General features: G+C 37.5%; 2 long non-coding RNA genes across 6 annotated transcripts in view; both read right to left on the bottom strand.

Annotated features, from left to right (window-relative positions):
• The window catches only part of LOC308058160, an 84519-nt gene that overhangs the window by 19325 nt on the left and 41584 nt on the right, over positions 1-23610 (bottom strand). The gene's annotated exons all lie outside the window — the stretch shown is intronic.
• Positions 6755-19269, bottom strand: LOC308058161. The gene is made up of 3 exons (XR_013925698.1): positions 17800-19269; positions 14341-15332; positions 6755-6895 (listed from the first exon to the last, which is right to left on the bottom strand). It is a non-coding gene; the product is annotated as an uncharacterized lncRNA (long non-coding RNA).

The following is a 23610-nucleotide window of genomic DNA, read 5'->3' as shown; positions in this document are numbered from 1 at the left end:
CTTTTTACCTCTGAGACTTTTTACCCGTCAGATGTTTTTTAACCCGTGAGACTTTTTTTACCCATGAGACTTATTTTACCCCTGAGACATTTTTTACCCATGAGAATTATTTTGCCCCTGAGACTTTTTACCTGCGGGAATTTTTTACCCATGAGACTTTTTTTACCTGTAAGACTTTTCTACCTGCTAGACTTTTTACCTGAATTTTTTTTATACCTCTGAGACTTTTTTTACCTGTGAGACTTTTTTTACCCATGACTTTTTTTACCCGTCAGACTTTTTTCCCGTGAGACATTTTTTACCTATGGGACTTTTAACCTCTGAGAATTTTTTTTTTTACCCGTCAGATGTTTCTTAACCCGTGAGACCTTTTTTACCTCTGAGACTTTTCTAGCCATGACTTCTTTTACCCGTGAGACTTTTTTCCCCCGTGAGACATTTTTTACCTGTGAGACTTTTTTTACCCCTGAGACTTATTTTACCCCTGAGACTTTTTACCAGCGGGAATTTTTTACCCATGAGACTTTTTTTACCTGTGAGACTTTTCTACCTGCTAGACTTTTTACCCGAACCTTTTTTAACCTCTGAGACTGTTTTTACCTGTGAGACTTTTATTACCCATGACTTATTTTACCCGTCAGACTTTTTTACCTATGGGACTTTTTACCTATGAGACTTTTTACCCGTCAGATGTTTTTTAACCCGTGAGACTTTTTTGTACCTCTGAGACTTTTTTTACCTGTGAGACTTTTTTTACCCATGACTTTTTTTACGCGTCAGACTTTTTTCCCGTGAGACATTTTTTACCTATGGCACTTTTTACCTGCGGGAATTTTTACCCGTCAGATGGTTTTTAACCCGTGAGACCTTTTTTACGTCTGAGACTTTTTTTACCCATGAGAATTATTTTGCCCCTGAGACTTTTTACCTGCGGGAATTTTTTACCCATGAGACTTTTTTTACCTGTAAGACTTTTCTACCTGCTAGACTTTTTACCTGAATTTTTTTTATACCTCTGAGACTTTTTTTACCTGTGAGACTTTTTTTACCCATGACTTATTTTACCCGTCAGACTTTTTTCCCGTGAGACATTTTTTACCTATGGGACTTTTTACCTCTGAGACTTTTTACCCGTCAGATGTTTTTTAACCCGTGAGACTTTTTTATACCTCTGAGACTTTTTTTTACCTGTGAGACTTTTTTTACCCATGACTTTTTTTACCCGTCAGACTTTTTTCCCGTGAGACATTTTTTACCTATGGGACTTTTTACCTGCGGGAATTTTTACCCGTCAGATGGTTTTTAACCCGTGAGACTTTTTTTAACTGTGAGACCTTTTTACCCATGACTTCTTTTACCCGTGAGACTTTTTTCACCCGTGAGACTTTTTTTTACCTGTGAGACTTATTTTACCCCTGAGACTTATTTTACCCCTGAGACATTTTACCAGCGGGAATTTTTTACCCATGAGACTTTTTCTACCTGTGAGACTTTTCTACCTGCTAGACTTTTTACCCGAATCTTTTTTTACCTCTGAGACTGTTTTTACCTGTGAGACTTTTTTTACCCATGACTTATTTTACCCGTCAGACTTTTTTCCCGTGAGACATTTTTTACCTATGGGACTTTTTACCTCTGAGACTTTTTACCCGTCAGATGTTTTTTAACCCGTGAGACTTTTTTTACCCATGAGATTTATTTTACCTCTGAGACTTTTTTTACCCATGAGAATTATTTTGCCCCTGAGACTTTTTACCTGCGGGAATTTTTTACCCATGAGACTTTTTTTACCTGTAAGACTTTTCTACCTGCTAGACTTTTTACCTGAATTTTTTTTATACCTCTGAGACTTTTTTTACCTGTGAGACTTTTTTTACCCATGACTTATTTTACCCGTCAGACTTTTTTCCCGTGAGACATTTTTTACCTATGGGACTTTTTACCTCTGAGACTTTTTACCCGTCAGATGTTTTTTAACCCGTGAGACTTTTTTATACCTCTGAGACTTTTTTTTACCTGTGAGACTTTTTTTACCCATGACTTTTTTTACCCGTCAGACTTTTTTCCCGTGAGACATTTTTTACCTATGGGACTTTTTACCTGCGGGAATTTTTACCCGTCAGATGGTTTTTAACCCGTGAGACTTTTTTTAACTGTGAGACCTTTTTACCCATGACTTCTTTTACCCGTGAGACTTTTTTCACCCGTGAGACTTTTTTTTACCTGTGAGACTTATTTTACCCCTGAGACTTATTTTACCCCTGAGCCTTTTTACGAGCGGGAATTTTTTACCCATGAGACTTTTTCTACCTGTGAGACTTTTCTACCTGCTAGACTTTTTACCCGAATCTTTTTTTACCTCTGAGACTGTTTTTACCTCTGAGACTTTTTTTACCCATGACTTATTTTACCCGTCAGACTTTTTTCCCGTGAGACATTTTTTACCTATGGGACTTTTTACCTCTGAGACTTTTTACCCGTCAGATGTTTTTTAACCCGTGAGACTTTTTTTACCCATGAGACTTATTTTACCCCTGAGACTTTTTTTACCCATGAGAATTATTTTGCCCCTGAGACTTTTTACCTGCGGGAATTTTTTACCCATGAGACTTTTTTTACCTGTAAGACTTTTCTACCGGCTAGAATTTTTACCTGAATTTTTTTTATACCTCTGAGACTTTTTTTACCTGTGAGACTTTTTTTACCCATGACTTTTTTTACCCGTCAGACTTTTTTCCCGTGAGACATTTTTTACCTATGGGACTTTTAACCTCTGAGACTTTTTTTATTTTACCCGTCAGATGTTTTTTAACCCGTGAGACCTTTTTTACCTCTGAGACTTTTCTACCCATGACTTCTTTTACCCGTGAGACTTTTTTCCCCCGTGAGACTTTTTTTACCTGTGAGACTTTTTTTACCCCTGAGACTTATTTTACCCCTGAGACTTTTTACCTGCGGGAAGTTTTTACCCATGAGACTTTTTCTACCTGTGAGACATTTCTACCTGCTAGAATTTTTACCCGAATCTTTTTTTACCTCTGAGACTGTTTTTACCTGTGATACTTTTTTTACCCATGACTTATTTTACCCGTCAGACTTTTTTCCCGTGAGACATTTTTTACCTATGGGACTTTTTACCTCTGAGACTTTTTACCCGTCAGATGTTTTTTAACCCGTGAGACTTTTTTATACCTCTGAGACTTTTTTTACCTGTGAGACTTTTTTTACCCATGAGAATTATTTTGCCCCTGAGACTTTTTACCTGCGGGAATTTTTTACCCATGAGACTTTTTTTACCTGTAAGACTTTTCTACCTGCTAGACTTTTTACCTGAATTTTTTATATACCTCTGAGACTTTTTTTACCTGTGAGACTTTTTTTACCCATGACTTTTTTTACCCGTCAGACTTTTTTCTCATGAGACATTTTTTACCTATGGGACTTTTTACCTCCGGGACTTTGTTTTTTTACCCGTCAGATGTTTTTTAACCCGTGAGACCTTTTTTACCTCTGAGACTTTTCTACCCATGACTTCTTTTACCCGTGAGACTTTTTTCCCCCGTGAGACTTTATTTACCTGTGAGACTTTTTTTACCCCTGAGACTTATTTTACCCCTGAGACTTTTTACCTGCGGGAATTTTTTACCCATGAGACTTTTTCTACCTGTGAGACTTTTCTACCTGCTAGACTTTTTACCCGAATCTTTTTTTACCTCTGAGACTGTATTTACCTGTGATACTTTTTTTACCCATGACTTATTTTACCGTTCAGACTTTTTTCCCGTGAGACATTTTTTACATATGGGACTTTTTACCTCTGAGACTTTTTACCCGTCAGATGGTTTTTTAACCCGTGAGACTTTTTTTAACTGTGAGACCTTTTTACCCATGACTTCTTTTACCCGTGAGACTTTTTTCACCCGTGAGACTTTTTTTTACCTGTGAGACTTATTTTACCCCTCAGACTTATTTTACCCCTGAGACTTTTTACCAGCGGGAATTTTTTACCCATGAGACTTTTTCTACCTGTGAGACTTTTCTACCGGCTAGAATTTTTACCCGAATCTTTTTTTACCTCTGAGACTGTTTTTACCTGTGAGACTTTTTTTACCCATGACTTATTTTACCCGTCAGACTTTTTTCCCGTGAGACATTTTTTACCTATGGGACTTTTTACCTCTGAGACTTTTTACCCGTCAGATGTTTTTTAATCCGTGAGACTTTTTTTACCCATGAGACTTATTTTACCCCTGAGACTTTTTTTACCCATGAGAATTATTTTGCCCCTGAGACTTTTTACCTGCGGGAATTTTTTACCCATGAGACTTTTTTTACCTGTGAGACTTTTCTACCTGCTAGACTTTTTACCTGAATTTTTTTTATACCTCTGAGACTTTTTTTACCTGTGAGACTTTTTTTACCCATGACTTATTTTACCCGTCAGACTTTTTTCCCGTGAGACATTTTTTACCTATGGGACTTTTTACCTCTGAGACTTTTTACCCGTCAGATGTTTTTTAACCCGTGAGACTTTTTTATACCTCTGAGACTTTTTTTTACCTGTGAGACTTTTTTTACCCATGACTTTTTTTACCCGTCAGACTTTTTTCCCGTGAGACATTTTTTACCTATGGGACTTTTTACCTGCGGGAATTTTTACCCGTCAGATGGTTTTTAACCCGTGAGACTTTTTTTAACTGTGAGACCTTTTTACCCATGACTTCTTTTACCCGTGAGACTTTTTTCACCCGTGAGACTTTTTTTTACCTGTGAGACTTATTTTACCCCTGAGACTTATTTTACCCCTGAGCCTTTTTACCTGCGGGAATTTTTTACCCATGAGACTTTTTCTACCTGTGAGACTTTTCTACCTGCTAGACTTTTTACCCGAATCTTTTTTTACCTCTGAGACTGTTTTTACCTCTGAGACTTTTTTTACCCATGACTTATTTTACCCGTCAGACTTTTTTCCCGTGAGACATTTTTTACCTATGGGACTTTTTACCTCTGAGACTTTTTACCCGTCAGATGTTTTTTAACCCGTGAGACTTTTTTTACCCATGAGACTTATTTTACCCCTGAGACTTTTTTTACCCATGAGAATTATTTTGCCCCTGAGACTTTTTACCTGCGGGAATTTTTTACCCATGAGACTTTTTTTACCTGTAAGACTTTTCTACCTGCTAGACTTTTTACCTGAATTTTTTTTATACCTCTGAGACTTTTTTTACCTGTGAGACTATTTTTACCCATGACTTTTTTTACCCGTCAGACTTTTTTCCCGTGAGACATTTTTTACCTATGGGACTTTTAACCTCTGAGACTTTTTTTATTTTACCCGTCAGATGTTTTTTAACCCGTGAGACCTTTTTTACCTCTGAGACTTTTCTACCCATGACTTCTTTTACCCGTGAGACTTTTTTCCCCCGTGAGACTTTTTTTACCTGTGAGACTTTTTTTACCCCTGAGACTTATTTTACCCCTGAGACTTTTTACCTGCGGGAAGTTTTTACCCATGAGACTTTTTCTACCTGTGAGACATTTCTACCTGCTAGAATTTTTACCCGAATCTTTTTTTACCTCTGAGACTGTTTTTACCTCTGAGACTTTTTTTACCCATGAGACTTATTTTACCCCTGAGACTTTTTTTACCCATGAGAATTATTTTGCCCCTGAGACTTTTTACCTGCGGGAATTTTTTACCCATGAGACTTTTTTTACCTGTAAGACTTTTCTACCTGCTAGACTTTTTACCTGAATTTTTTTTATACCTCTGAGACTTTTTTTACCTGTGAGACTTTTTTTACCCATGACTTATTTTACCCGTCAGACTTTTTTCCCGTGAGACATTTTTTACCTATGGGACTTTTTACCTCTGAGACTTTTTACCCGTCAGATGTTTTTTAACCCGTGAGACTTTTTTTACCTGTGAGACTTTTTTTACCCATGAGAATTATTTTGCCCCTGAGACTTTTTACCTGCGGGAATTTTTTACCCATGAGACTTTTTTTACCTGTAAGACTTTTCTACCTGCTAGACTTTTTACCTGAATTTTTTATATACCTCTGAGACTTTTTTTACCTGTGAGACTTTTTTTACCAATGACTTTTTTTACCCGTCAGACTTTTTTCTCGTGAGACATTTTTTACCTATGGGACTTTTTACCTCCGGGACTTTGTTTTTTTACCCGTCAGATGTTTTTTAACCCGTGAGACCTTTTTTACCTCTGAGACTTTTCTACCCATGACTTCTTTTACCCGTGAGACTTTTTTCCCCCGTGAGACTTTATTTACCTGTGAGACTTTTTTTACCCCTGAGACTTATTTTACCCCTGAGACTTTTTACCTGCGGGAATTTTTTACCCATGAGACTTTTTCTACCTGTGAGACTTTTCTACCTGCTAGACTTTTTACCCGAATCTTTTTTTACCTCTGAGACTGTATTTACCTGTGATACTTTTTTTACCCATGACTTATTTTACCGTTCAGACTTTTTTCCCGTGAGACATTTTTTACCTATGGGACTTTTTACCTCTGAGACTTTTTACCCGTCAGATGTTTTTTAACCCGTGAGACTTTTTTTACCCATGAGACTTATTTTACCCCTGAGACTTTTTTTACCCATGAGAATTATTTTGCCCCTGAGACTTTTTACCTGCGGGAATTTTTTACCCATGAGACTTTTTTTACCTGTAAGACTTTTCTACCTGCTAGACTTTTTACCTGAATTTTTTTTATACCTCTGAGACTTTTTTTACCTGTGAGACTTTTTTTACCCATGACTTATTTTACCCGTCAGACTTTTTTCCCGTGAGACATTTTTTACCTATGGGACTTTTTACCTCTGAGACTTTTTACCCGTCAGATGTTTTTTAACCCGTGAGACTTTTTTATACCTCTGAGACTTTTTTTTACCTGTGAGACTTTTTTTACCCATGACTTTTTTTACCCGTCAGACTTTTTTCCCGTGAGACATTTTTTACCTATGGGACTTTTTACCTGCGGGAATTTTTACCCGTCAGATGGTTTTTAACCCGTGAGACTTTTTTTAACTGTGAGACCTTTTTACCCATGACTTCTTTTACCCGTGAGACTTTTTTCACCCGTGAGACTTTTTTTTACCTGTGAGACTTATTTTACCCCTGAGACTTATTTTACCCCTGAGCCTTTTTACGAGCGGGAATTTTTTACCCATGAGACTTTTTCTACCTGTGAGACTTTTCTACCTGCTAGACTTTTTACCCGAATCTTTTTTTACCTCTGAGACTGTTTTTACCTCTGAGACTTTTTTTACCCATGACTTATTTTACCCGTCAGACTTTTTTCCCGTGAGACATTTTTTACCTATGGGACTTTTTACCTCTGAGACTTTTTACCCGTCAGATGTTTTTTAACCCGTGAGACTTTTTTTACCCATGAGACTTATTTTACCCCTGAGACTTTTTTTACCCATGAGAATTATTTTGCCCCTGAGACTTTTTACCTGCGGGAATTTTTTACCCATGAGACTTTTTCTACCTGTGAGACTTTTCTACCTGCTAGACTTTTTACCTGAATTTTTTTTATACCTCTGAGACTTTTTTTACCTGTGAGACTTTTTTTACCCATGACTTTTTTTACCCGTCAGACTTTTTTCCCGTGAGACATTTTTTACCTATGGGACTTTTAACCTCTGAGACTTTGTTTTTTTACCCGTCAGATGTTTTTTAACCCGTGAGACCTTTTTTACCTCTGAGACTTTTCTACCCATGACTTCTTTTACCCGTGAGACTTTTTTCCCCCGTGAGACTTTTTTTACCTGTGAGACTTTTTTTACCCCTGAGACTTATTTTACCCCTGAGACTTTTTACCAGCGGGAATTTTTTACCCATGAGACTTTTTCTACCTGTGAGACTTTTCTACCTGCTAGACTTTTTACCTGAATCTTTTTTTACCTATGAGACTGTTTTTACCTGTGAGACTTTTTTTACCCATGACTTTTTTTACCCGTCAGACTTTTTTCCCGTGAGACATTTTTTACCTATGGGACTTTTAACCTCTGAGACTTTTTTTTTTTACCCGTCAGATGTTTTTTAACCCGTGAGACCTTTTTTACCTCTGAGACTTTTCTAGCCATGACTTCTTTTACCCGTGAGACTTTTTTCCCCCGTGAGACTTTTTTTACCTGTGAGACTTTTTTTACCCCTGAGACTTATTTTACCCCTGAGACTTTTTACCAGCGGGAATTTTTTACCCATGAGACTTTTTCTACCTGTGAGACTTTTCTACCTGCTAGACTTTTTACCTGAATCTTTTTTTACCTCTGAGACTGTTTTTACCTGTGAGACTTTTTTTACCCATGACTTTTTTTACCCGTCAGACTTTTTTCCCGTGAGACATTTTTTACCTATGGGACTTTTTACCTCTGAGACTTTTTACCCGTCAGATGTTTTTTAACCCGTGAGACTTATTTTACCCCTGAGACTTATTTTACCCCTGAGACTTTTTTTACCCATGAGAATTATTTTGCCCCTGAGACTTTTTACCTGCGGGAATTTTTTACCCATGAGACTTTTTCTACCTGTGAGACTTTTCTACCTGCTAGACTTTTTACCCGAATCTTTTTTTACCTCTGAGACTGTTTTTACCTGTGAGACTTTTTTTACCCATGACTTATTTTACCCGTCAGACTTTTTTCCCGTGAGACATTTTTTACCTATGGGACTTTTAACCTCTGAGACTTTTTTTTTTTACCCGTCAGATGTTTTTTAACCCGTGAGACCTTTTTTACCTCTGAGACTTTTCTACCCATGACTTCTTTTACCCGTGAGACTTTTTTCCCCCGTGAGACTTTTTTTACCTGTGAGACTTTTTTTACCCCTGAGACTTATTTTACCCCTGAGATTTTTACCTGCGGGAATTTTGTACCCATGAGACTTTTTCTACCTGTGAGACTTTTCTACCTGCTAGACTTCTTACCCGAATCTTTTTTTACCTCTGAGACTGTTTTTACCTGTGAGACTTTTTTTACCCATGACTTATTTTACCCGTCAGACTTTTTTCCCGTGAGACATTTTTTACCTATGGGACTTTTTACCTCTGAGACTTTTTACCCGTCAGATGTTTTTTAACCCGTGAGACTTTTTTTACCCATGAGACTTATTTTACCCCTGAGACTTATTTTACCCCTGAGACCTATTTTACCCCTGACACTTTTTACCTGCGGGAATTTTTTACCCATGAGACTTTTTCTACCTGTGAGACTTTTCTACCTGCTAGACTTTTTACCCGAATCTTTTTTTACCTCTGAGACTGTTTTTACCTGTGAGACTTTTTTTACCCATGACTTATTTTACCCGTCAGACTTTTTTCCCGTGAGACATTTTTTACCTATGGGACTTTTTACCTCTGAGACTTTTTACCCGTCAGATGTTTTTTAACCCGCGAGACCTTTTTTACCTCTGAGACTTTTTTTACCCATGAGAATTATTTTGCCCCTGAGACTTTTTACCTGCGGGAATTTTTTACCCATGAGACTTTTTTTACCTGTAAGACTTTTCTACCTGCTAGACTTTTTACCTGAATTTTTTTTATAACTCTGAGACTTTTTTTACCTGTGAGACTTTTTTTACCCATGACTTTTTTTACCCGTCAGACTTTTTTCCCGTGAGACATTTTTTACCTATGGGACTTTTAACCTCTGAGACTTTTTTTTTTTTACCCGTCAGATGTTTTTTAACCCGTGAGACCTTTTTTACCTCTGAGACTTTTCTAGCCATGACTTCTTTTACCCGTGAGACTTTTTTCCCCCGTGAGACTTTTTTTACCTGTGAGACTTTTTTTACCCCTGAGACTTATTTTACCCCTGAGACTTTTTACCAGCGGGAATTTTTTACCCATGAGACTTTTTCTACCTGTGAGACTTTTCTACCTGCTAGACTTTTTACCTGAATCTTTTTTTACCTCTGAGACTGTTTTTACCTGTGAGACTTTTTTTACCCATGACTTTTTTTACCCGTCAGACTTTTTTCCCGTGAGACATTTTTTACCTATGGGACTTTTTACCTCTGAGACTTTTTACCCGTCAGATGTTTTTTAACCCGTGAGACTTATTTTACCCCTGAGACTTATTTTACCCCTGAGACTTTTTTTACCCCTGAGACCTATTTTACCCCTGACACTTTTTACCTGCGGGAATTTTTTACCCATGAGACTTTTTCTACCTGTGAGACTTTTCTACCTGCTAGACTTTTTACCCGAATCTTTTTTTACCTCTGAGACTGTTTTTACCTGTGAGACTTTTTTTACCCATGACTTTTTTTACCCGTCAGACTTTTTTCCCGTGAGACATTTTTTACCTATGGGACTTTTTACCTCTGAGACTTTTTACCCGTCAGATGTTTTTTAACCCGTGAGACTTATTTTACCCCTGAGACTTATTTTACCTGTGAGACTTTTTTTACCCATGACTTTTTTTACCCGTCAGACTTTTTTCCCGTGAGACATTTTTTACATATGGGACTTTTTACCTCTGAGACTTTTTACCCATCAGATGGTTTTTTAACCCGTGAGACTTTTTTTAACTGTGAGACCTTTTTACCCATGACTTCTTTTACCCGTGAGACTTTTTTCACCCGTGAGACTTTTTTTTACCTGTGAGACTTTTTTTACCCCTGAGACTTATTTTACCCCTGAGACTTTTTACCTGCGGGAATTTTGTACCCATGAGACTTTTTCTACCTGTGAGACTTTTCTACCTGCTAGACTTTTTACCTGAATCTTTTTTTACCTCTGAGACTGTTTTTACCTGTGAGACTTTTTTTACCCATGACTTTTTTTACCCGTCAGACTTTTTTCCCGTGAGACATTTTTTACCTATGGGACTTTTTACCTCTGAGACTTTTTACCCGTCAGATGTTTTTTAACCCGTGAGACTTATTTTACCCCTGAGACTTATTTTACCCCTGAGACCTATTTTACCCCTGACACTTTTTACCTGCGGGAATTTTTTACCCATGAGACTTTTTCTACCTGTGAGACTTTTCTACCTGCTAGACTTTTTACCCGAATCTTTTTTTACCTCTGAGACTGTTTTTACCTGTGAGACTTTTTTTACCCATGACTTTTTTTACCCGTCAGACTTTTTTCCCGTGAGACATTTTTTACATATGGGACTTTTTACCTCTGAGACTTTTTACCCGTCAGATGTTTTTTAACCCGTGAGACTTATTTTACCCCTGAGACTTATTTTACCCCTGAGACTTTTTTTACCCATGAGAATTATTTTGCCCCTGAGACTTTTTACCTGCGGGAATTTTTTACCCATGAGACTTTTTCTACCTGTGAGACTTTTCTACCTGCTAGACTTTTTACCCGAATCTTTTTTTACCTCTGAGACTGTTTTTACCTGTGAGACTTTTTTTACCCATGACTTATTTTACCCGTCAGACTTTTTTCCCGTGAGACATTTTTTACCTATGGGACTTTTAACCTCTGAGACTTTTTTTTTTTACCCGTCAGATGTTTTTTAACCCGTGAGACCTTTTTTACCTCTGAGACTTTTCTACCCATGACTTCTTTTACCCGTGAGACTTTTTTCCCCCGTGAGACTTTTTTTACCTGTGAGACTTTTTTTACCCCTGAGACTTATTTTACCCCTGAGACTTTTTACCAGCGGGAATTTTTTACCCATGAGACTTTTTCTACCTGTGAGACTTTTCTACCTGCTAGACTTTTTACCTGAATCTTTTTTTACCTCTGAGACTGTTTTTACCTGTGAGACTTTTTTTACCCATGACTTTTTTTACCCGTCAGACTTTTTTCCCGTGAGACATTTTTTACCTATGGGACTTTTTACCTCTGAGACTTTTTACCCGTCAGATGTTTTTTAACCCGTGAGACTTATTTTACCCCTGAGACTTATTTTACCCCGAGACTTTTTTTACCCATGAGAATTATTTTGCCCCTGAGACTTTTTACCTGCGGGAATTTTTTACCCATGAGACTTTTTCTACCTGTGAGACTTTTCTACCTGCTAGACTTTTTACCCGAATCTTTTTTTACCTCTGAGACTGTTTTTACCTGTGAGACTTTTTTTACCCATGACTTATTTTACCCGTCAGACTTTTTTCCCGTGAGACATTTTTTACCTATGGGACTTTTAACCTCTGAGACTTTTTTTTTTTACCCGTCAGATGTTTTTTAACCCGTGAGACCTTTTTTACCTCTGAGACTTTTCTACCCATGACTTCTTTTACCCGTGAGACTTTTTTCCCCCGTGAGACTTTTTTTACCTGTGAGACTTTTTTTACCCCTGAGACTTATTTTACCCCTGAGATTTTTACCTGCGGGAATTTTGTACCCATGAGACTTTTTCTACCTGTGAGACTTTTCTACCTGCTAGACTTCTTACCCGAATCTTTTTTTACCTCTGAGACTGTTTTTACCTGTGAGACTTTTTTTACCCATGACTTATTTTACCCGTCAGACTTTTTTCCCGTGAGACATTTTTTACCTATGGGACTTTTTACCTCTGAGACTTTTTACCCGTCAGATGTTTTTTAACCCGTGAGACTTTTTTTACCCATGAGACTTATTTTACCCCTGAGACTTATTTTACCCCTGAGACCTATTTTACCCCTGACACTTTTTACCTGCGGGAATTTTTTACCCATGAGACTTTTTCTACCTGTGAGACTTTTCTACCTGCTAGACTTTTTACCCGAATCTTTTTTTACCTCTGAGACTGTTTTTACCTGTGAGACTTTTTTTACCCATGACTTATTTTACCCGTCAGACTTTTTTCCCGTGAGACATTTTTTACCTATGGGACTTTTTACCTCTGAGACTTTTTACCCGTCAGATGTTTTTTAACCCGTGAGACCTTTTTTACCTCTGAGACTTTTTTTACCCATGAGAATTATTTTGCCCCTGAGACTTTTTACCTGCGGGAATTTTTTACCCATGAGACTTTTTTTACCTGTAAGACTTTTCTACCTGCTAGACTTTTTACCTGAATTTTTTTTATATCTCTGAGACTTTTTTTACCTGTGAGACTTTTTTTACCCATGACTTTTTTTACCCGTCAGACTTTTTTCCCGTGAGACATTTTTTACCTATGGGACTTTTAACCTCTGAGACTTTTTTTTTTTACCCGTCAGATGTTTTTTAACCCGTGAGACCTTTTTTACCTCTGAGACTTTTCTAGCCATGACTTCTTTTACCCGTGAGACTTTTTTCACCCGTGAGACTTTTTTTACCTGTGAGACTTTTTTTACCCCTGAGACTTATTTTACCCCTGAGACTTTTTACCAGCGGGAATTTTTTACCCATGAGACTTTTTCTACCTGTGAGACTTTTCTACCTGCTAGACTTTTTACCTGAATCTTTTTTTACCTCTGAGACTGTTTTTACCTGTGAGACTTTTTTTACCCATGACTTTTTTTACCCGTCAGACTTTTTTCCCGTGAGACATTTTTTACCTATGGGACTTTTTACCTCTGAGACTTTTTACCCGTCAGATGTTTTTTAACCCGTGAGACTTTTTTTACCCATGAGACTTATTTTACCCCTGAGACTTATTTTACCCCTGAGACCTATTTTACCCCTGACACTTTTTACCTGCGGGAATTTTTTACCCATGAGACTTTTTCTACCTGTGAGACTTTTCTACCTGCTAGACTTTTTACCCGAATCTTTTTTTACCTCTGAGACTGTTTTTACCTGTGAGACTTTTTTTACCCATGACTTATTTTACCCGTCAGACTTTTTTCCCGTGAGACATTTTTTACCTATGGGACTTTTTACCTCTGAGACTTTTTACCCGTCAGATGTTTTTTAACCCGTGAGACCTTTTTTACCTCTGAGACTTTTTTTACCCATGAGAATTATTTTGCCCCTGAGACTTTTTACCTGCGGGAATTTTTTACCCATGAGACTTTTTTTACCTGTAAGACTTTTCTACCTGCTAGACTTTTTACCTGAATTTTTTTTATACTTCTGAGACTGTTTTTACCTGTGAGACTTTTTTTACCCATGACTTTTTTTACCCGTCAGACTTTTTTCCCGTGAGACATTTTTTACCTATGGGACTTTTAACCTCTGAGACTTTTTTTTTTTACCCGTCAGATGTTTTTTAACCCGTGAGACCTTTTTTACCTCTGAGACTTTTCTACCCATGACTTCTTTTACCCGTGAGACTTTTTTCCCCCGTGAGACTTTTTTTACCTGTGAGACTTTTTTTACCCCTGAGACTTATTTTACCCCTGAGACTTTTTACCAGCGGGAATTTTTTACCCATGAGACTTTTTCTACCTGTGAGACTTTTCTACCTGCTAGACTTTTTACCTGAATCTTTTTTTACCTCTGAGACTGTTTTTACCTGTGAGACTTTTTTTACCCATGACTTTTTTTACCCGTCAGACTTTTTTCCCGTGAGACATTTTTTACCTATGGGACTTTTTACCTCTGAGACTTTTTTTTTTTACCCGTCAGATGTTTTTTAACCCGTGAGACCTTTTTTACCTCTGAGACTTTTCTAGCCATGACTTCTTTTACCCGTGAGACTTTTTTCCCCCGTGAGACTTTTTTTACCTGTGAGACTTTTTTTACCCCTGAGACTTATTTTACCCCTGAGACTTTTTACCAGCGGGAATTTTTTACCCATGAGACTTTTTCTACCTGTGAGACTTTTCTACCTGCTAGACTTTTTACCTGAATCTTTTTTTACCTCTGAGACTGTTTTTACCTGTGAGACTTTTTTTACCCATGACTTTTTTTACCCGTCAGACTTTTTTCCCGTGAGACATTTTTTACCTATGGGACTTTTTACCTCTGAGACTTTTTACCCGTCAGATGTTTTTTAACCCGTGAGACTTATTTTACCCCTGAGACTTATTTTACCCCTGAGACTTTTTTTACCCATGAGAATTATTTTGCCCCTGAGACTTTTTACCTGCGGGAATTTTTTACCCATGAGACTTTTTCTACCTGTGAGACTTTTCTACCTGCTAGACTTTTTACCCGAATCTTTTTTTACCTCTGAGACTGTTTTTACCTGTGAGACTTTTTTTACCCATGACTTATTTTACCCGTCAGACTTTTTTCCCGTGAGACATTTTTTACCTATGGGACTTTTAACCTCTGAGACTTTTTTTTTTTACCCGTCAGATGTTTTTTAACCCATGAGACCTTTTTTACCTCTGAGACTTTTCTACCCATGACTTCTTTTACCCGTGAGACTTTTTTCCCCCGTGAGACTTTTTTTACCTGTGAGACTTTTTTTACCCCTGAGACTTATTTTACCCCTGAGACTTTTTACCAGCGGGAATTTTTTACCCATGAGACTTTTTCTACCTGTGAGACTTTTCTACCTGCTAGACTTTTTACCTGAATCTTTTTTTACCTCTGAGACTGTTTTTACCTGTGAGACTTTTTTTACCCATGACTTTTTTTACCCGTCAGACTTTTTTCCCGTGAGACATTTTTTACCTATGGGACTTTTTACCTCTGAGACTTTTTACCCGTCAGATGTTTTTTAACCCGTGAGACTTATTTTACCCCTGAGACTTATTTTACCTGTGAGACTTTTTTTACCCATGACTTTTTTTACCCGTCAGACTTTTTTCCCGTGAGACATTTTTTACATATGGGACTTTTTACCTCTGAGACTTTTTACCCATCAGATGGTTTTTTAACCCGTGAGACTTTTTTTAACTGTGAGACCTTTTTACCCATGACTTCTTTTACCCGTGAGACTTTTTTCACCCGTGAGACTTTTTTTTACCTGTGAGACTTATTTTACCCCTGAGACTTATTTTACCCCTGAGCCTTTTTACCAGCGGGAATTTTTTACCCATGAGACTTTTTCTACCTGTGAGACTTTTCTACCTGCTAGACTTTTTACCCGAATCTTTTTTTACCTCTGAGACTGTTTTTACCTGTGAGACTTTTTTTACCCATGACTTTTTTTACCCGTCAGACTTTTTTCCCGTGAGACATTTTTTACATATGGGACTTTTTACCTCTGAGACTTTTTACCCGTCAGATGTTTTTTAACCCGTGAGACTTTTTTTACCCATGAGACTTATTTTACCCCTGAGACTTTTTTTACCCATGAGAATTATTTTGCCCCTGAGACTTTTTACCTGCGGGAATTTTTTACCCATGAGACTTTTTTTACCTGTAAGACTTTTCTACCTGCTAGACTTTTTACCTGAATTTTTTTTATACCTCTGAGACTTTTTATACCTGTGAGACTTTTTTTACCCATGACTTTTTTTACCTGTCAGACTTTTTTCCCGTGAGACATTTTTTACCTATGGGACTTTTAACCTCTGAGACTTTTTTTTTTTACCCATCAGATGGTTTTTAACCCGTGAGACCTTTTTTACCTCTGAGACTTTTCTACCCATGACTTCTTTTACCCGTGAGACTTCTTTTACCCGTGAGACTTTTTTCACCCGTGAGACTTTTTTTACCTGTGAGACTTATTTTACCCCTGAGACTTTTTACCTGCGGGAATTTTTTACCCATGAGACTTTTTCTACCTGTGAGACTTTTCTACCTGCTAGACTTTTTACCCGAATCTTTTTTTACCTCTGAGACTTTTTTTACCTGTGAGACTTTTTTTACCCATGACTTATTTTACCCGTCAGACTTTTTTCCCGTGAGACATTTTTTACCTATGGGACTTTTTACCTCTGAGACTTTTTACCCGTCAGATGTTTTTTAACCCGTGAGACTTTTTTTACCCATGAGACTTATTTTACCCCTGAGACTTTTTTTACCCATGAGAATTATTTTGCCCCTGAGACTTTTTACCTGCGGGAATTTTTTACCCATGAGACTTTTTTTACCTGTAAGACTTTTCTACCTGCTAGACTTTTTACCTGAATTTTTTTTATACCTCTGAGACTGTTTTTACCTGTGAGACTTTTTTTACCCATGACTTTTTTTACCTGTCAGACTTTTTTCCCGTGAGACATTTTTTACCTATGGGACTTTTAACCTCTGAGACTTTTTTTTTTTACCCGTCAGATGTTTTTTAACCCGTGAGACCTTTTTTACCTCTGAGACTTTTCTACCCATGACTTCTTTTACCCGTGAGACTTTTTTCCCCCGTGAGACTTTTTTTACCTGTGAGACTTTTTTTACCCCTGAGACTTATTTTACCCCTGAGACTTTTTACCTGCGGGAATTTTGTACCCATGAGACTTTTTCTACCTGTGAGACTTTTCTACCTGCTAGACTTCTTACCCGAATCTTTTTTTACCTCTGAGACTTTTTTTACCTGTGAGACTTTTTTTACCCATGACTTATTTTACCCGTCAGACTTTTTTCCCGTGAGACATTTTTTACCTATGGGACTTTTTACCTCTGAGACTTTTTACCCGTCAGATGTTTTTTAACCCGTGAGACTTTTTTTACCCATGAGACTTATTTTACCCCTGAGACTTATTTTACCCCTGAGACCTATTTTACCCCTGACACTTTTTACCTGCGGGAATTTTTTACCCATGAGACTTTTTCTACCTGTGAGACTTTTCTACCTGCTAGACTTTTTACCCGAATCTTTTTTTACCTCGAGACTGTTTTTACCTGTGAGACTTTTTTTACCCATGACTTATTTTACCCGTCAGACTTTTTTCCCGTGAGACATTTTTTACCTATGGGACTTTTTACCTCTGAGACTTTTTACCCGTCAGATGTTTTTTAACCCGTGAGACCTTTTTTACCTCTGAGACTTTTTTTACCCATGAGAATTATTTTGCCCCTGAGACTTTTTACCTGCGGGAATTTTTTACCCATGAGACTTTTCTACCTGTAAGACTTTTCTACCTGCTAGACTTTTTACCTGAATTTTTTTTATACCTCTGAGACTTTTTTTACCTGTGAGACTTTTTTTACCCATGACTTTTTTTACCCGTCAGACTTTTTTCCCGTGAGACATTTTTTACCTATGGGACTTTTAATCTCTGAGACTTTTTTTTTTTACCCGTCAGATGTTTTTTAACCCGTGAGACCTTTTTTACCCCCGAGACTTTTCTACCCATGACTTCTTTTACCCGTGAGACTTTTTTCCCCCGTGAGACTTTTTTTACCTGTGAGACTTTTTTTACCCCTGAGACTTATTTTACCCCTGAGACTTTTTACCAGCGGGAATTTTTTACCCATGAGACTTTTTCTACCTGTGAGACTTTTCTACCTGCTAGACTTTTTACCTGAATCTTTTTTTACCTCTGAGACTGTTTTTACCTGTGAGACTTTTTTTACCCATGACTTTTTTTACCCGTCAGACTTTTTTCCCGTGAGACATTTTTTACCTATGGGACTTTTTACCTCTGAGACTTTTTTTTTTTACCCGTCAGATGTTTTTTAACCCGTGAGACCTTTTTTACCTCTGAGACTTTTCTAGCCATGACTTCTTTTACCCGTGAGACTTTTTTCCCCCGTGAGACTTTTTTTACCTGTGAGACTTTTTTTACCCCTGAGACTTATTTTACCCCTGAGACTTTTTACCAGCGGGAATTTTTTACCCATGAGACTTTTTCTACCTGTGAGACTTTTCTACCTGCTAGACTTTTTACCTGAATCTTTTTTTACCTCTGAGACTGTTTTTACCTGTGAGACTTTTTTTACCCATGACTTTTTTTACCCGTCAGACTTTTTTCCCGTGAGACATTTTTTACCTATGGGACTTTTTACCTCTGAGACTTTTTACCCGTCAGATGTTTTTTAACCCGTGAGACTTATTTTACCCCTGAGACTTATTTTACCCCTGAGACTTTTTTTACCCATGAGAATTATTTTGCCCCTGAGACTTTTTACCTGCGGGAATTTTTTACCCATGAGACTTTTTCTACCTGTGAGACTTTTCTACCTGCTAGACTTTTTACCCGAATCTTTTTTTACCTCTGAGACTGTTTTTACCTGTGAGACTTTTTTTACCCATGACTTATTTTACCCGTCAGACTTTTTTCCCGTGAGACATTTTTTACCTATGGGACTTTTAACCTCTGAGACTTTTTTTTTTTACCCGTCAGATGTTTTTTAACCCGTGAGACCTTTTTTACCTCTGAGACTTTTCTACCCATGACTTCTTTTACCCGTGAGACTTTTTTCCCCCGTGAGACTTTTTTTACCTGTGAGACTTTTTTTACCCCTGAGACTTATTTTACCCCTGAGATTTTTACCTGCGGGAATTTTGTACCCATGAGACTTTTTCTACCTGTGAGACTTTTCTACCTGCTAGACTTCTTACCCGAATCTTTTTTTACCTCTGAGACTGTTTTTACCTGTGAGACTTTTTTTACCCATGACTTATTTTACCCGTCAGACTTTTTTCCCGTGAGACATTTTTTACCTATGGGACTTTTTACCTCTGAGACTTTTTACCCGTCAGATGTTTTTTAACCCGTGAGACTTTTTTTACCCATGAGACTTATTTTACCCCTGAGACTTATTTTACCCCTGAGACCTATTTTACCCCTGACACTTTTTACCTGCGGGAATTTTTTACCCATGAGACTTTTTCTACCTGTGAGACTTTTCTACCTGCTAGACTTTTTACCCGAATCTTTTTTTACCTCTGAGACTGTTTTTACCTGTGAGACTTTTTTTACCCATGACTTTTTTTACCCGTCAGACTTTTTTCCCGTGAGACATTTTTTACCTATGGGACTTTTTACCTCTGAGACTTTTTTTTTTTCCCCGTCAGATGTTTTTTAACCCGTGAGACCTTTTTTACCTCTGAGACTTTTCTAGCCATGACTTCTTTTACCCGTGAGACTTTTTTCCCCCGTGAGACTTTTTTTACCTGTGAGACTTTTTTTACCCCTGAGACTTATTTTACCCCTGAGACTTTTTACCAGCGGGAATTTTTTACCCATGAGACTTTTTCTACCTGTGAGACTTTTCTACCTGCTAGACTTTTTACCTGAATCTTTTTTTACCTCTGAGACTGTTTTTACCTGTGAGACTTTTTTTACCCATGACTTTTTTTACCCGTCAGACTTTTTTCCCGTGAGACATTTTTTACCTATGGGACTTTTTACCTCTGAGACTTTTTACCCGTCAGATGTTTTTTAACCCGTGAGACTTATTTTACCCCTGAGACTTATTTTACCCCTGAGACTTTTTTTACCCATGAGAATTATTTTGCCCCTGAGACTTTTTACCTGCGGGAATTTTTTACCCATGAGACTTTTTCTACCTGTGAGACTTTTCTACCTGCTAGACTTTTTACCCGAATCTTTTTTTACCTCTGAGACTGTTTTTACCTGTGAGACTTTTTTTACCCATGACTTATTTTACCCGTCAGACTTTTTTCCCGTGAGACATTTTTTACCTATGGGACTTTTAACCTCTGAGACTTTTTTTTTTTACCCGTCAGATGTTTTTTAACCCGTGAGACCTTTTTTACCTCTGAGACTTTTCTACCCATGACTTCTTTTACCCGTGAGACTTTTTTCCCCCGTGAGACTTTTTTTACCTGTGAGACTTTTTTTACCCCTGAGACTTATTTTACCCCTGAGATTTTTACCTGCGGGAATTTTGTACCCATGAGACTTTTTCTACCTGTGAGACTTTTCTACCTCCTAGACTTCTTACCCGAATCTTTTTTTACCTCTGAGACTGTTTTTACCTGTGAGACTTTTTTTACCCATGACTTATTTTACCCGTCAGACTTTTTTCCCGTGAGACATTTTTTACCTATGGGACTTTTTACCTCTGAGACTTTTTACCCGTCAGATGTTTTTTAACCCGTGAGACTTTTTTTACCCATGAGACTTATTTTACCCCTGAGGCTTATTTTACCCCTGAGACCTATTTTACCCCTGACACTTTTTACCTGCGGGAATTTTTTACCCATGAGACTTTTTCTACCTGTGAGACTTTTCTACCTGCTAGACTTTTTACCCGAATCTTTTTTTACCTCTGAGACTGTTTTTACCTGTGAGACTTTTTTTACCCATGACTTATTTTACCCGTCAGACTTTTTTCCCGTGAGACATTTTTTACCTATGGGACTTTTTACCTCTGAGACTTTTTACCCGTCAGATGTTTTTTAACCCGTGAGACCTTTTTTACCCCTGAGACTTTTTTTACCCATGAGAATTATTTTGCCCCTGAGACTTTTTACCTGCGGGAATTTTTTACCCATGAGACTTTTTTTACCTGTAAGACTTTTCTACCTGCTAGACTTTTTACCTGAATTTTTTTTATACCTCTGAGACTTTTTTTACCTGTGAGACTTTTTTTACCTGTGAGACATATTTTACCCCTGAGACTTATTTTACCCCTGAGACTTTTTACCAGCGGGAATTTTTTACCCATGAGACTTTTTCTACCTGTGAGACTTTTCTACCTGCTAGACTTTTTACCTGAATCTTTTTTTACCTCTGAGACTGTTTTTACCTGTGAGACTTTTTTTACCCATGACTTTTTTTACCCGTCAGACTTTTTTCCCGTGAGACATTTTTTACCTATGGGACTTTTTACCTCTGAGACTTTTTTTTTTTACCCGTCAGATGTTTTTTAACCCGTGAGACCTTTTTTACCTCTGAGACTTTTCTAGCCATGACTTCTTTTACCCGTGAGACTTTTTTCCCCCGTGAGACTTTTTTTACCTGTGAGACTTTTTTTACCCCTGAGACTTATTTTACCCCTGAGACTTTTTACCAGCGGGAATTTTTTACCCATGAGACTTTTTCTACCTGTGAGACTTTTCTACCTGCTAGACTTTTTACCTGAATCTTTTTTTACCTCTGAGACTGTTTTTACCTGTGAGACTTTTTTTACCCATGACTTTTTTTACCCGTCAGACTTTTTTCCCGTGAGACATTTTTTACCTATGGGACTTTTTACCTCTGAGACTTTTTACCCGTCAGATGTTTTTTAACCCGTGAGACTTATTTTACCCCTGAGACTTATTTTACCCCTGAGACTTTTTTTACCCATGAGAATTATTTTGCCCCTGAGACTTTTTACCTGCGGGAATTTTTTACCCATGAGACTTTTTCTACCTGTGAGACTTTTCTACCTGCTAGACTTTTTACCCGAATCTTTTTTTACCTCTGAGACTGTTTTTACCTGTGAGACTTTTTTTACCCATGACTTATTTTACCCGTCAGACTTTTTTCCCGTGAGACATTTTTTACCTATGGGACTTTTAACCTCTGAGACTTTTTTTTTTTACCCGTCAGATGTTTTTTAACCCGTGAGACCTTTTTTACCTCTGAGACTTTTCTACCCATGACTTCTTTTACCCGTGAGACTTTTTTCCCCCGTGAGACTTTTTTTACCTGTGAGACTTTTTTTACCCCTGAGACTTATTTTACCCCTGAGATTTTTACCTGCGGGAATTTTGTACCCATGAGACTTTTTCTACCTGTGAGACTTTTCTACCTGCTAGACTTCTTACCCGAATCTTTTTTTACCTCTGAGACTGTTTTTACCTGTGAGACTTTTTTTACCCATGACTTATTTTACCCGTCAGACTTTTTTCCCGTGAGACATTTTTTACCTATGGGACTTTTTACCTCTGAGACTTTTTACCCGTCAGATGTTTTTTAACCCGTGAGACTTTTTTTACCCATGAGACTTATTTTACCCCTGAGACTTATTTTACCCCTGAGACCTATTTTACCCCTGACACTTTTTACCTGCGGGAATTTTTTACCCATGAGACTTTTTCTACCTGTGAGACTTTTCTACCTGCTAGACTTTTTACCCGAATCTTTTTTTACCTCTGAGACTGTTTTTACCTGTGAGACTTTTTTTACCCATGACTTATTTTACCCGTCAGACTTTTTTCCCGTGAGACATTTTTTACCTATGGGACTTTTTACCTCTGAGACTTTTTACCCGTCAGATGTTTTTTAACCCGCGAGACCTTTTTTACCTCTGAGACTTTTTTTACCCATGAGAATTATTTTGCCCCTGAGACTTTTTACCTGCGGGAATTTTTTACCCATGAGACTTTTTTTACCTGTAAGACTTTTCTACCTGCTAGACTTTTTACCTGAATTTTTTTTATAACTCTGAGACTTTTTTTACCTGTGAGACTTTTTTTACCCATGACTTTTTTTACCCGTCAGACTTTTTTCCCGTGAGACATTTTTTACCTATGGGACTTTTAACCTCTGAGACTTTTTTTTTTTACCCGTCAGATGTTTTTTAACCCGTGAGACCTTTTTTACCTCTGAGACTTTTCTAGCCATGACTTCTTTTACCCGTGAGACTTTTTTCCCCCGTGAGACTTTTTTTACCTGTGAGACTTTTTTTACCCCTGAGACTTATTTTACCCCTGAGACTTTTTACCAGCGGGAATTTTGTACCCATGAGACTTTTTCTACCTGTGAGACTTTTCTACCTGCTAGACTTTTTACCTGAATCTTTTTTTACCTCTGAGACTGTTTTTACCTGTGAGACTTTTTTTACCCATGACTTTTTTTACCCGTCAGACTTTTTTCCCGTGAGACATTTTTTACCTATGGGACTTTTTACCTCTGAGACTTTTTACCCGTCAGATGTTTTTTAACCCGTGAGACTTATTTTACCCCTGAGACTTATTTTACCCCTGAGACTTATTTTACCCCTGAGACCTATTTTACCCCTGACACTTTTTACC

The sequence above is a fragment of the Falco punctatus genome (assembly GCF_963210335.1).
Source record: "Falco punctatus genome assembly, contig: scaffold_148, whole genome shotgun sequence".
NCBI lineage: Eukaryota > Metazoa > Chordata > Aves > Falconiformes > Falconidae > Falco > Falco punctatus.
The sequence above is the reverse complement of the archived record's forward strand: the minus strand, read 5'-3'. Positions and strand labels throughout refer to the sequence as shown.